Source organism: Lissotriton helveticus, chromosome 7 (assembly GCF_964261635.1).
Source record: "Lissotriton helveticus chromosome 7, aLisHel1.1, whole genome shotgun sequence".
In the NCBI taxonomy this organism is placed as follows: Eukaryota; Metazoa; Chordata; class Amphibia; order Caudata; family Salamandridae; genus Lissotriton; species Lissotriton helveticus.
This window is the reverse complement of record NC_136068.1, coordinates 832,707,385-832,719,988: the sequence shown is the minus strand read 5'-3', so window position 1 is coordinate 832,719,988 and position 12,604 is coordinate 832,707,385. Positions and strand designations below refer to the sequence as shown.

At 42.6% G+C, this 12,604-nt stretch overlaps 1 protein-coding gene across 1 annotated transcript in view; it reads left to right on the top strand.

Annotated features, from left to right (window-relative positions):
- Positions 1 to 12,604, top strand: part of ADAMTS2 (ADAM metallopeptidase with thrombospondin type 1 motif 2) — a 1,744,160-nt gene that overhangs the window by 494,266 nt on the left and 1,237,290 nt on the right. The gene's annotated exons all lie outside the window — the stretch shown is intronic.

Sequence of the window (12,604 nt, the reverse complement as noted above, 5' to 3'; positions counted from 1 at the left end):
TGCCTGACATTGCGGTCTCTGTCCAAAGTCGCTGGCTCCCTCTCCCTGGACCCACGCACTAGGTGCTTTGTTGTGGGGAACAAAGTGAAGAGGCCTATGGGATGTTGTGTGCCTTGTGGGCATCTACAACTGACTGTCAGGGTCTACGGTGGGTTACACCTTCGCTTGAGGTAAAAACATTTCTCCAGACGTGAAAGCATGCCAGCTTCCTGGCTCACAATCTCATGTATACGGAGGGGGTGTGGGGGGGGATAGCGATCCCGCACTCGTGCTGTCAGGTGCCTGGAGGTCTAATCTGGATGGACAAATCTAAGTAACCGCGTTAGGTGGTTCCGACTGTCTAGTCAACAAGGCGCCAGCAGGTGCAACGTGTATCATTGGCTGGTGGGGTTGAAGGACAGAGGGGCTGGGTCACGAGGTGTAGTCAAAGACCTTTGACTGTTTGATCTGGCTGCAATGGGAAAGTCTGACAATTGCAAATAACTGTAACATCCATATAAGAGGTGTGTTTTGTTTTGAATTCAATAGAGAAGTTTGACAATTGTGTATAACTGTATAACGTACGTACCTCGTATCTCGTTTTGATTTCTGTGTGTGTGCGTAATATAAAGACAAGTGTTTTTATACATAAGGTGTGGAGTCTTTTTAGGTCGAGCCTAGGGCTCGACAACTTATGTTATCACTCTGGGGGGAATGTGGACAGCAGACTGACACGCGCTTCTCCTGCCGGAGATTTGACCTCCTGGGCGCGCTTTGGCGCCTTGGCTGCTTGTTGCGCTTTCATTCATGTGTAACGTGCGCGTGTCAGTTTCGCTTTCATTTATGGGTCATCAAAGGGGCTGGCTTCAACAACGCAGAAAAGGCTTGTTTTAAGTGCTGATGAAAGTGCCTGGGGCGCCTATGTGTTCCCAACCCGTGCTGGATTCAGCAGTGTCTGTTGCTTGCGTACACTTCTCGTTTCGAAGCACGCAGTCGAGTTTTGGTGAATGTGCTGATTACAGGATGACAATCCCAAAGGGCGTTCACCCACATGTCTCAGCTCCCTTCGGACTTCACATTATTTAAATGCAGCTTTCCTCCAAACTCTATTCCCAGTTCGGAAGAAACGTCTGCCAGCTTCTCTTGTGACCCTTTTGTTGCCCGGCGTTGGAGGAAAACATCGGCATTTTGTTCTTCTCGGACTGTACGTTTGAACAGACACTCTTCGACACTGTTCTTGGCATGATGTACGTGCTCCTCTTTCAACTTCCAAAAGTTAACATTTGGTAGCTTTGCAAGGAAAGTTATATTAACAAAGGAATCTACAAATATACATTGGCACGGGAGCTGGGTGGGAGCCACGGTACACATATCCCGCAGAGGCGACGTGAACAATGCAGACCTAGTATTACTGTCCTCTTTGTTTAGTTTACCAAGTCTGCGCGAAAACGCATGAAACCTTTGTAAAGTTTATTTACATACCCTATTTACACGAGACCAGGGCATGCTATTCCCCATCCCGTACTGCGTTGTTTTGCCATACTGTATTAAAATTTCAATTACATAGCGTTTCCAACCCCTGAAGAGTGACGAGGCGTGGAAGCGCTTTACGACAAATAGTTCCCTCCTCGGAGCCCAAAGTTCGTGGTCAATCCTTGGGTTATTAGAATTAGACTTGTGCTCTCAAAGAAACAATTACACAAATGTACTCCTGTGTCTTTCTTGTACATTAAAGACCTCGGTGTGATCACTGGAGGAAGTTATGTGAGAATCAAAAGGTTGATGGAATGAATAGAGATATTGTTGGTTTGTAGGGATATGGTTTCAGAGAGAGATTAAGAGAGGCAGAAGATTTAGAGTAGTCTGTTAATAAAGGAGGCGCGCAAACTGTTGAAAGGAAGGAGGGGGCATTCAAAATAAATATGGGAGGCAAATGTAATGTAAGTAATTGTTTAGTGCAACGTTTTAGGAATATAGTAGCGACATTTTTGCATAGAATGCAGTCTATGGATGTACACCTGTATTGAGAAACAGATTTTAAATTGTACTCAAAAGGAATGTGCTATTTAACAGTCTTTCTAGAGACACTTTATTTTTCAAGGGGTGGCACATACTTGCCTCAAAAAGCAACCCCAGTGCGTGTTGACACCCCTTTAGAAGCGACTGTCAAGCAGTGACATTTAAGCATATTCCAGTACCCATAATAACCCTACTCATCCAATGCTGGTTTTCTTGTTTGACTGCTTTTAATGACCGATGCTGATCTATAGCCTTCACAACATGTGGACAATGCTTGTTTCTCGAGCAAGGGTGTGACTGGCTCTGGTTTCGTAGGTGTCAGTGTGTACAGGGCTGTGTGTACTAGCGCGTGTGTCAGCCCTGGTGTGTTTGCACAGGCTCTGCTCACTGGCCCCAGGCCCAGAGGTCGGCCTTTGACCCGGTGCCCTCGAGTCAAAGATGCCTCTGCCTGTCTCTTCCTTCAGGCCCCAGCCTGGGCAGAGGGGATTGCTCATCCTTTCTGTGGCCCCGCTGGCACGTCAGGGCAGGGATGCTGGCCTCAGAGGGCGTCCTCCGCTCACTGGCACTCACTCACTGGAGTGAGGTACGAATGTGCTGCACACACTGGTGCACACAGTGAGCCTGCACCCCCCCTCCCTTCGCTGCAGACGAGCCGAGCCTGTCTTCCTCCAGCGGTGAACACCTGCCTGACTTACGAGCCCCGCGGGCTCACACCAGGGGCGGCCTTAGGCATGTACAAGCTGTGCACAGCCACCACGCCAATATATATCCTTAATATAATAATCCTCTGAGGATGGATACATATTTGCATGGCGGCCCCTGGCCGGGATTTGGCGGCCTCCGGCTCTGTTCCACTTCCAAACAACCTGACCCCCCCTCTTCACTGGCCTCCGCGCTCCGCCCCGCCCCGGACCACCTCTTCCAGGGCCCCCTACCTGCGCTCCCTGCCCAGGGCCACTATGAGCCTAGAGCCGCCCCTGCTCACACCCAAGGAGCGCTGCATCCCCCGGGTACCAGACGGATGTGTGCCAGCCGGACTCAGGTTAAAGGCGGCCGTGGGGAGGCCCCATCTGACCTCCGCTTTAAAATGTAATACTGCACCCCTGGAGGGTTCCACAGCCCTGCACCCGAGCTCACAAACAGGCTCAGCTGAAACGGAAGTGGGCAAACTGCTGTGTGAATGGCGCCTGCAAGTCAGTTGAGCACCTCTTACAAAACAGAACTCGTCGGTGGCTCCACCTTCGATGCTCTGCGGTGTACAGGTTTATCCATTCATTCATTCAAAGCAGCCCTTCTATAATACGCCATTCCTGCCCGGTATGGGGCTTCGGGAACCTCTTAGCTGCAGTTCCAGTATCTCTTTTCTCATTTGTGAAATGTGACCTGCCTGTTATACCGAACCCCGGATGAAATCTGAAGCGAAGGTAGGTTCAGATTTTAAACTCTTGAATGTAAGAGAACTTTATTCCGTAATTGACTGGGACACGGGAAACACAAGCGTAACAATGTCTTATGTTGGTCACTTACATGTCTGTCTTTTTTCGTTCAACACATTGTGTGATGGTAGAGCGCGGTCTCCCAGATGCTGGGCTCAGGTGGTGCTAAAGTCGCACGTGTGTCCTCGCCGATGCTGTGCAGATCGTGATTTCATTGGACTTGGGTAGGCAGGGGACGAAGAGAGAAAGGAAGACACAGACCAAGGCACAAACACTTACTGAAAGGCAGATGGGAAGATAGATTGCGAGTGATCCAAACGCAATAAAGATACATGGACATACAATCTGGTAGTGATGGATAGTTCATAATTAGATTATTAAAACGTCCTTAGAAGTCCAGTGTGTGCCCATCTCTCCATTTCTTTCCTGTGCTCGACCTGTCTTTGTAGTGTCCATCGCTGCTCCTCTCTTTTCTTTCTCAGTCTGTCCTTCTTGCTCTGTTTTTTCTTCGTGTAGCGCTCTCTTGTTGGCTCTTAGTATGTCTCTCCCTGTCTCTTTCTCCATATTTCTCCCGTCTTGGCTCTGTCTTTCTTAGTCTCTGTCTTTCTTTTGCTGTCTCTCTTTCTATGCTTCTCTGCCTCCCTTTCTCTCCTCATCTTTCTCTAGCCATCTGTCATCCTGACGCTCTCTCCTTGTCTCTCCGCCTGTCTTTCTCTGCCTCTTCCTGTCTATCTTCTTTTTCCCTCTCTCTGTATCTTTGTGTATCCTTGTCTCTGACTTTCTATTTTCTCTCTATCTTTGACTTTCGTCCTGCTCTGCCTGTCTCTCATTACCTCTCTCTCTCTCTCTGTCCTTATCTGGAATTCCTCATTTCTGTCCCTGATTTTCTTTCTTTCTACGTCTCCCTCCCCCTCCTGTTTATTTCTCTCTCTTCCAGGCACCGAGCTATGGGTGTTCTTAATGTCCTGGACAAACTACAAATGTTTGGTGCTAAGTGTTATTTTTGTGGTGCACGTATAATGAACAAGCATTTGCAATGCAATAGGTCTTGCATTTGCGAGAGTTGAAGCTATTAGCATTGTAAATGACAATGCCTTTTATTCATTTGTTTTGAAAACCAGCAAGCAGTGCGTTAACATGCACTTTGTACCTACAATCCTTGATTACGAGAAGAAAGGCTGTAAGTAAAAGACTGCCAGCTTTGCTTCGCATAAGGAAGGACTATAGGTACAAAGTGCTTGTTTACGCACTGCTCGCAGGTTTTCAAATGCATAAATAAAAGGCATTGTCATTTACAATGCCAATAGCTCAAGCTCTCACAAATGCGAGACCTATTGCATTGCAAATGCTTGTTGTGGTAAATGCAGTGTGTTGCGAGACGGGGGTGTTGTGCAAATAATTTTCACTTGAGCCCTGAGGATAAGTCTGATTGCTCGGTGCCTAGCTACCAGAGGGCGAGCACAGGTTATCAGACAAGTGTATCGTACTCATCCTATTTGGAACTGTGGATTCTGACTTGCTTTGATGAGTCTTAGCCAGCCCGATATATATTCATGAATCTAATTGTTAATTAATAATGTTTATATTAAGAGTTTAGTACTTTTTCTAAATTATTAAGGTTATTAAAATAGGTAATGTGTTTAAAGTGAAGTATTTTCCCTACTGTTGCTTACACTGGATTGGGAATAGTAAATCTAACCCCTCCAAAGTCCAACCCTTTACCTACTGTTGCACAGCCTGGATTGGGAATAGTCAATCCTAGCTCTCCCTACCATTGTACAGACTTGAGTGGGGATAGTAAAATATATCCTGCCAAAGGCCAAAATATCCCCTACTATTGCGCTGCTTGGAGTCAGAATAGTAAATGTAGCCCCTATGCACTCCAACATTTTCCCTACTGTTGTGCTGTTTGGGTTGAGAATAGTAAATGTAATCCCCTCAAAGTCCAACACATCCTACTGTTGCACAGACTGGAGTGGCAATAGTAAATGTAACTAATGTGCTGACTGGAGTAGAACTTGTAAATCTAACCCTTCCGTAGTACAACACTTTACTTACTGTTGCTCTGTTTGGAGTGGGAATAGTAAATCTATCTGCTCCTAAGTCCAACTCTTTTCCTACTGTTGCATTATTCGGATTGGGAATAATAAATTTAACCCCTCTGAAGTCCAACAGTTTTCTTATTGTTGCATAAACTGGAGTGGGAATAGTTTATCTAATATTCCCAAACTCCAATACTTTTCCTATGAATGGTTGCATATATTTTTTATTTTTACTCGTTAATTGTTTAATTTTATATTATTATTTAACATTTTTAATGTTTTAAAGAAATGCATTTAATTTTTTGTAATTGTGTTTTTTGCTTTTGAATTCTTTTATATTTTATTAATTTGATAATTTCTTTAATATTTTGTAATTGAATTGATTCATATTTTAAAGTTTTATTTAAATATATATATAGATATATGCATACATAAATAATATATGCTTTTGATTGTAGTAAATGTAGATTTTTTTAATGGAATGTAAAATATATATTTTAAATAGTTCTGTTACTATATATATGTATATATATATATATATGTATATATATCTATATATATATATCTATATATATCTATATATATATATTTAAAATATATATTTTACATTACATTAAAAAATGTATATGTATATATCTATATATCTATATATCTATATATATATATATATATATATATATATATATATATATATATATAGATATATATATAGATATATATATAGATATATATATATATATATCCAAGCCTGTTTTCAGCTCAGGAGATGGGACTTCACTTACCAGCAACTCACTCTGCGGGCCCACGAAGGGTAACAAATATGCTGTAAAATTAAGGAAGATGACGAACCTTACTATAAGAAAATAATGGTGCTTGAGTGGACCACAATTCCCTACATGCAACACAGTGACCACGCCCACTGAGGGTTAAAAGCATGCAAATTATCGAAGCATCAAAGAGTCCTTCCGAGCAGATTCCAAGCCAGCTATGATTAAGAGGCTGAAGCCTCGAAACGCGTCAGCAAAAGCAAGGAAACAAGGAACAACAAAATGGATCCAAATGCCGGAATGAAGCTGCTGGTGTCCTTTTAATAAATCGAAAGATTTCATCAACTGGGAGTGCGTCCTCATTGCTTTTGGGCCATTGCGTTACACACACACACATATATATATATATATATATATATATATATAAAAATATAAATGCACATACACGTGTGTGTACTTATGAACCTATATATATATATATTATATAGTGTTACGTATTAGTGGAATGTATGTAATTTATATTACATTAATGTTATATACTAAAATATTTAAGATTAACTACTTTAAACTATATATATTAATATTTTGTTATGTTTTTGGATGATATTAGTGTTAAACAATATTTTATTTCCCTTTTTTCACACTTAAGATTATAATTATAGAGACACAATAGTTTGGTAAACAATATTTTTGACACAATATCTGTGCAAATTGATATTGTTTACCTCAATATTGTGTCAGTGACCCACAAATTTATAACACACAATCAGTGGGACCATGTCTTTGGAGCAGAGCTGTGGGGCAATCAAAAGGCCCCAGGACTCATAGTAATGGAAAAGATGTTCCTAATGTCTTTAACAAGTATGTTTTCTAGCACTCCGATGTTACAGCTATATCTGGATATGGGAATTTAAACACTCTCTCCTCAGGCTAATTTAAGAACAGTACTTTACAGGAGAAAACTGTGGCAAACGGAGTAACTTGCCACTTATAGAAATGTAATGGAGGCAATAATACGTCTTGAGGGCCATGTGGGTATACAGTTGTTGAAATGTATTTGTTATCAACTGCACCACTTATGTTTAGATACCCTATGGAATACCTACCTTGTGGCCACCAACATCACAAAAAATCAAGGAGAAATACATATCTACTATAGAGGAACAGTCTGTTGTTAATATGGTAAATAGCACAATAGGTCGAGCCTAGCGTTGCAGCGCATGCGCTATTCGCTTTGCGAGGCGTCAGTATACCTTGGAAGCTTTGTGGAATCTCCGCCCACTCTCCATCCATCTTTTTCATTGGCTTAGGTCCTAAATGCTGCCTTCTGATTGGTTATAGGCTTGTTAGTCCCTCCTCGTGAGGGCCATGTCCTTAATTGTATCCTTCGATGGCTACTGGCCCCTTTACTCCGAACACTAATTTCTTCCCTGTCTGTCCCCCGCCCTCTCCCGCAGTCCGTGACTTCTGGCCCTCCCCTCATCCCCCCCACTCCAGTTTGTGCCTTCTTGCCCGCCCGCACTCCCGTTTCCAATGCAATAGGTCTCTCGTAAATGCGAGTCCTATTGCATTGCAAATGCTTGTTTCCATTTCAAGCACTGTGTGACAATTGAAACAAAGTTTCCTTGTAATTTTAAGAGTTTTACATTCATTTAGATGCATCTGGGAACCCATTGGGCAGTGGCTGTTACGGGAGAGCAGACCACTTAGGTGATGCCTCTCTGGTAAATCTGAGTTCGAGGGTGTTCTGGCAACCTCGTCCCTACCCCCGCCCTTTCACAGACCATATCATAGCCGAAGGCCCAGGCAGTGGAAAGCTGTTCCCGGACTCTCCACCAGTCTTAAAATGACCACCGGGCCGAGGACTCGCTAAGCAGTGCGCCCCCCTCCCCGCCCGCAACTGCCGAAGCTGCCTTCCCTGGAAACCTCTCTCTGTATAGATTGATTGATTGATTGATAGCGCTGCTTTGGAGCCTTCTGTGGCACGGCGCTCCGGCAAGGGCTGGGTGGCACCGTTAGCATCATAACTGTCAAATGGCAGCCCATCCTCCCCAGGCCCAGCAGCAGCAGCCGCTGCAGCTCCGGTGAAAGGTGGATGCGTCTGCTGCCGCTATTGTCCTGAGGGTGTCTGTTCAGGCTCTTCTCACCCCACTCAAGGCACGGACACTAAAGGAGGGCCCTTTTCGCAAGCAAAGAGGGATTTGAGAAGTTACATTTTCTGATGTCATTGTTTTTGTTTAACAGGCAGTTTTGTTATTTTAATTTTTTCTCCTTTAATATTATTTACCCCTCTGCCAACAATGAAAAAACAAAATCACCCACCCTCTTCTGTTACAGATGTAACTCCTCTCCCGAGTGACATCCTTTACTGGATGACCATGAACTGTCACCGCTTTATGCCCAATTCCTTTTAATTAACAATGCATGCTTCAGAGGCCCAGCAAAGTATGGTCATGTCTTACGGTGCTTTTTAAAAACAGAATTGCTAGGAGGAATAAGCACACGGGATAAATGTTTTAATGCATTTTTATTATTGTTGGTAGGGTTTTTTTTGTACAGCAGACTGTTGTGTTATATGGTGCCTCTGGGCAAAGATGATTCCTCCTTCTCCCATTCTGAAAATACATGAATAATTTATATGTTGAATGGCTACCGGTCTGCATGTGAAAATGGTGCCATAATCATACGAAGCACTGACTCTCGAGCACCGAAATACACATTAAGTATTGTGTTGTTGCTCTTATTCTGTGGAGTGGACACGGGCGCATTTATTTGAGAAGCTCCCATTTGACAGGGTAGATGACGATGATGACTGCACCTTGCCTGCTTATTGGATGCTAAATTGGTTACTTTGTTTAGGGTTTTGTTCCACCATACGTTCACCTTAAAGCGCTGAGACGGGAACCGGGGGTGGTGAGGGGGAGAGATGAACATTTGGAATAGGCTGTTATCTACTACTGCGTTGGTGTAATGAAAATCTTGTCTTATTCTGTTTGCATTTGAAGACCAATTGTGTCTTGGAGAGGCCTTGAAACTTAGTCAGAAAGTTGTTGCTTTGATTAAACCAGTTGGCGTTAATCAGTGCCATCGATAATTATTGCCTTTGAGTGCATAAATCAGATTAGTTATAATGTAGTTATACTATGAAAGATCACATTGGCCTACCATTCTTTACTTTGCAAAGCTACTGAAGCTGCATTGGCTTCAGTAGAATGGGCAAATATCTTTTTGAGACTGGATGACCACTCAACAGGCATGGCAATGGGAGAATGCAGGTATCAATACATTAAGTAATGTAGGTGCGGAATTTCAACAACTGGTGCATTTACCCCATAACAAGAAACATTACCGTACTTCTGAATTCTTTGTTTCAATAAATATTAAACATCTTAGTTGCACAATTTTCTAAGTTGTGCATCCTTCGAAATGCCTACAGGTGTGCAGTTTAGCATATAAATCGGAGAGAGATTTTGTGTGTTGTATGGAAATCTGAACTGAGTTTAGCAAGAATAATATAGAGAGGGATGCAGATAATAAAGCACATCACCATATCCATGTAGAAAAAACCAGAAGGATTTCAGTGCGAGGAAAACCTCCTTCAGAATAAACATGCTGATATGTAAACTTTTGTCCTACTGTTACCAAAGGCTGTGTGTGTTAAGAATACACAAACAAGTTCTCGTCGTACCCGCCTCCACTTCTGTCAGGCTTGTGCAGAAGACGTGATTGTTGTAGAGATCTGCTATCTGCGAATCTCAGAGGGTAGTTTTTTTATCCCGGGACCGACAAGGTGCTCAGTCTGAAAACTGAAGAGATATGAAGCTCCTAGGGCCAAGGTTCTGCTTTCTGAACCTTCTTTGGGGAAAAGTGCAAATGTTTTCCTTACATGAAGTCTGGCTTATAAAAACAAATTATACTATATACAAAGCCATGTGCCAGCCATGTCCATCTTCAAACACAATATAGAGTTTGCTCTTTCACTATAAATGTGAGGTGGTCTCTGTGATGGCTTATATTCTAGGGGACACGTACAATCCTTCCTCGCAGGGAAGGGTTTGGCTTATGAAAGGTAACTCTTACCAATTGGGTTGTTCTGAATGCTTAAGTAGCTGACAAAGACAACTAAGATGTAGTGTGACTGGGGTATGCCTTAGTCTTCTTGTGGTACATATAGGCCACAGTTATTACCAATACATTGATGGAGATGCAGGGAGTCCATTCTCTAACATGCAGAATGCTGTACTTCAATGTTGATTCACCACAAAATAGAGCAGTTTGCGGCACCCATCCCAAACAAAGGGTTTTATCTCTTGTCCTGCTGCTTGCTTGTGTAACACTTGTGCTGCCCTCAAGCCATTTTAAAACTTTGGATGGAGCAGCAGAGGGAATGAAAGGACATGTGAGAAAGCAGGCAATAAAAAAAAGGGACAAGGGGACATGAAAGGCTCAAGAAAGATTGAAGGAATGTACACAAACCCCCTTGCCAAGATCACATCACATCGCTTCTTTCTCAAAGTCCCTCTTTCTACCGGTTCCTAGAGATGTAGTTTGATGTTCTCAGTGGTGTAGCTTTTCAAGGTTCAAGACCCAGAATGACATTGGTTTAGTTTATGTGATGATCTTTGGTATTTGGTGGGATAGTTGGACGTCCCGAAGCAAAAGAGGGAGGCTTTCTGTTTTTTTGAGGAACATGGAACAGAAAATAAATTAACCTAGCAAGGTCCAAGATAAAACATTGCCATATGCCCTGTACCCCTGTACATGTTTAGGTTTTCTGACAGTTGCTTCCTCCTGGCACTTTCGCATAAATATCCTCATGCCATGTTCTGATAGTTACACAAAGGACTAAACATAATCTCTGATTTGGGAATCTTTTCTATAGTCAATGCCTTCTCTTGATCAAATTTCCTTATTAAACATAATGTACATCTAGCCATCTTTCAATTATATGTAAATCATATTTCGCCAAAAATTCTGATCAATCATCCTTATTTATTTTTATGAAACGTGCTTGTAGGCGAAATTGTTGTTCTTTCATTTTTTTCTCGTTTTTTATGGCAGTACTTTACTTATCCCTCTACTCAAATTAGGATGATCTACAGATTCTTTTCGATGGCCATGAAAGGACGTAAAGGCAACACACAAATTGCGACAGTGTTCAGGGCCTACGTGTCACGTGGTCATTACAAGTTCTTAATCCAGTTTTAGGAGGTTAGCATGAGGGTGTAATAGTATTTTTAGCTTATTAATCCACCTTCCATTTCTTCCCAGTGATTTTTTTGGGGGTATCTTTTTGCTATAGAACCAATTATTGGTAAAGAACGGTAGAGGTTTCAGGACCCAGGCTAATGTGCTGCACAGCTAAAAACATATAAGGTTCCAAAGACGAGACTGATTGCATTGCAATGTTATAACCCCTCTACTTGCAAAAAAGCTTTTTTTGATGTTTAGATGCGGACAGCGGCAGCTGGTAGGGAATGGTGATGGTGGGTGGGGAAGGGTGGAGAAAGAAAAGAAAGAAATCGTATCTGCTGGTCGCGTCGCCAGTCGCCGCCTCTGCCCTGTCACAGGAAGCACCCTGGCTCCCAGGCTCACTTAGCCGATGACAACCCTGCAGTGCAGCGTTGTGATTGGTTCCCCTAATCCAATGTGATTGGTCTGAGCACCGTGGTACGGTGCTCAGATGGGGTTAGGGAGCCTGTGTATGCTCCCCACCAGGCTGTATAATGCAGCCTGGTAGGGAACATGCAAAGTGCGCATGACTGTTTGGACGGCCCAAGACGGCCGGCCAAACTGTCATGCACACTTTGAGTGTGCTCACCACTCCTCCTCTGGCCCCTGCGCTAGACTTGTAAACTTGAAAGTGAAACTGTAGAACATATATATATTTTTTGTAGTACGTATCTTGTTGCATGCCAAAAAAAAAAAGTATCATTCCAATAGGCTTGCTGATTAGGGCATCCCAGCACACTATTACCATGAGTATACTTTATAGTTTTGTATGCCAACATGGCCATATTATATCACCTTCATCCAGACATTAGCAGACATCAGTTTGGTACTAAAAGCCTACTGCAATGCTTTTGACCAATAGTGCTATATGAGCCTTTTTTCTGTTTTCATTCTATAATGCAGCCTCATATTGATTAGTTATTTCTTCGTATCATCGTATCATCGTATCGAGAGCGCATCACTTGAGACTGATTTTGATACTCTTAATGTAACACCGCTCTCTTGCTGTCGTTTGGTAATGCTCTCTACCAAATTAAGCAGTACACACTTAACTCTAAGGTTACCATAGACAATATTTTATATATATTATTTTTCCTTGCTTTTTCTTTATTTTCTTCCTTTCATTTCT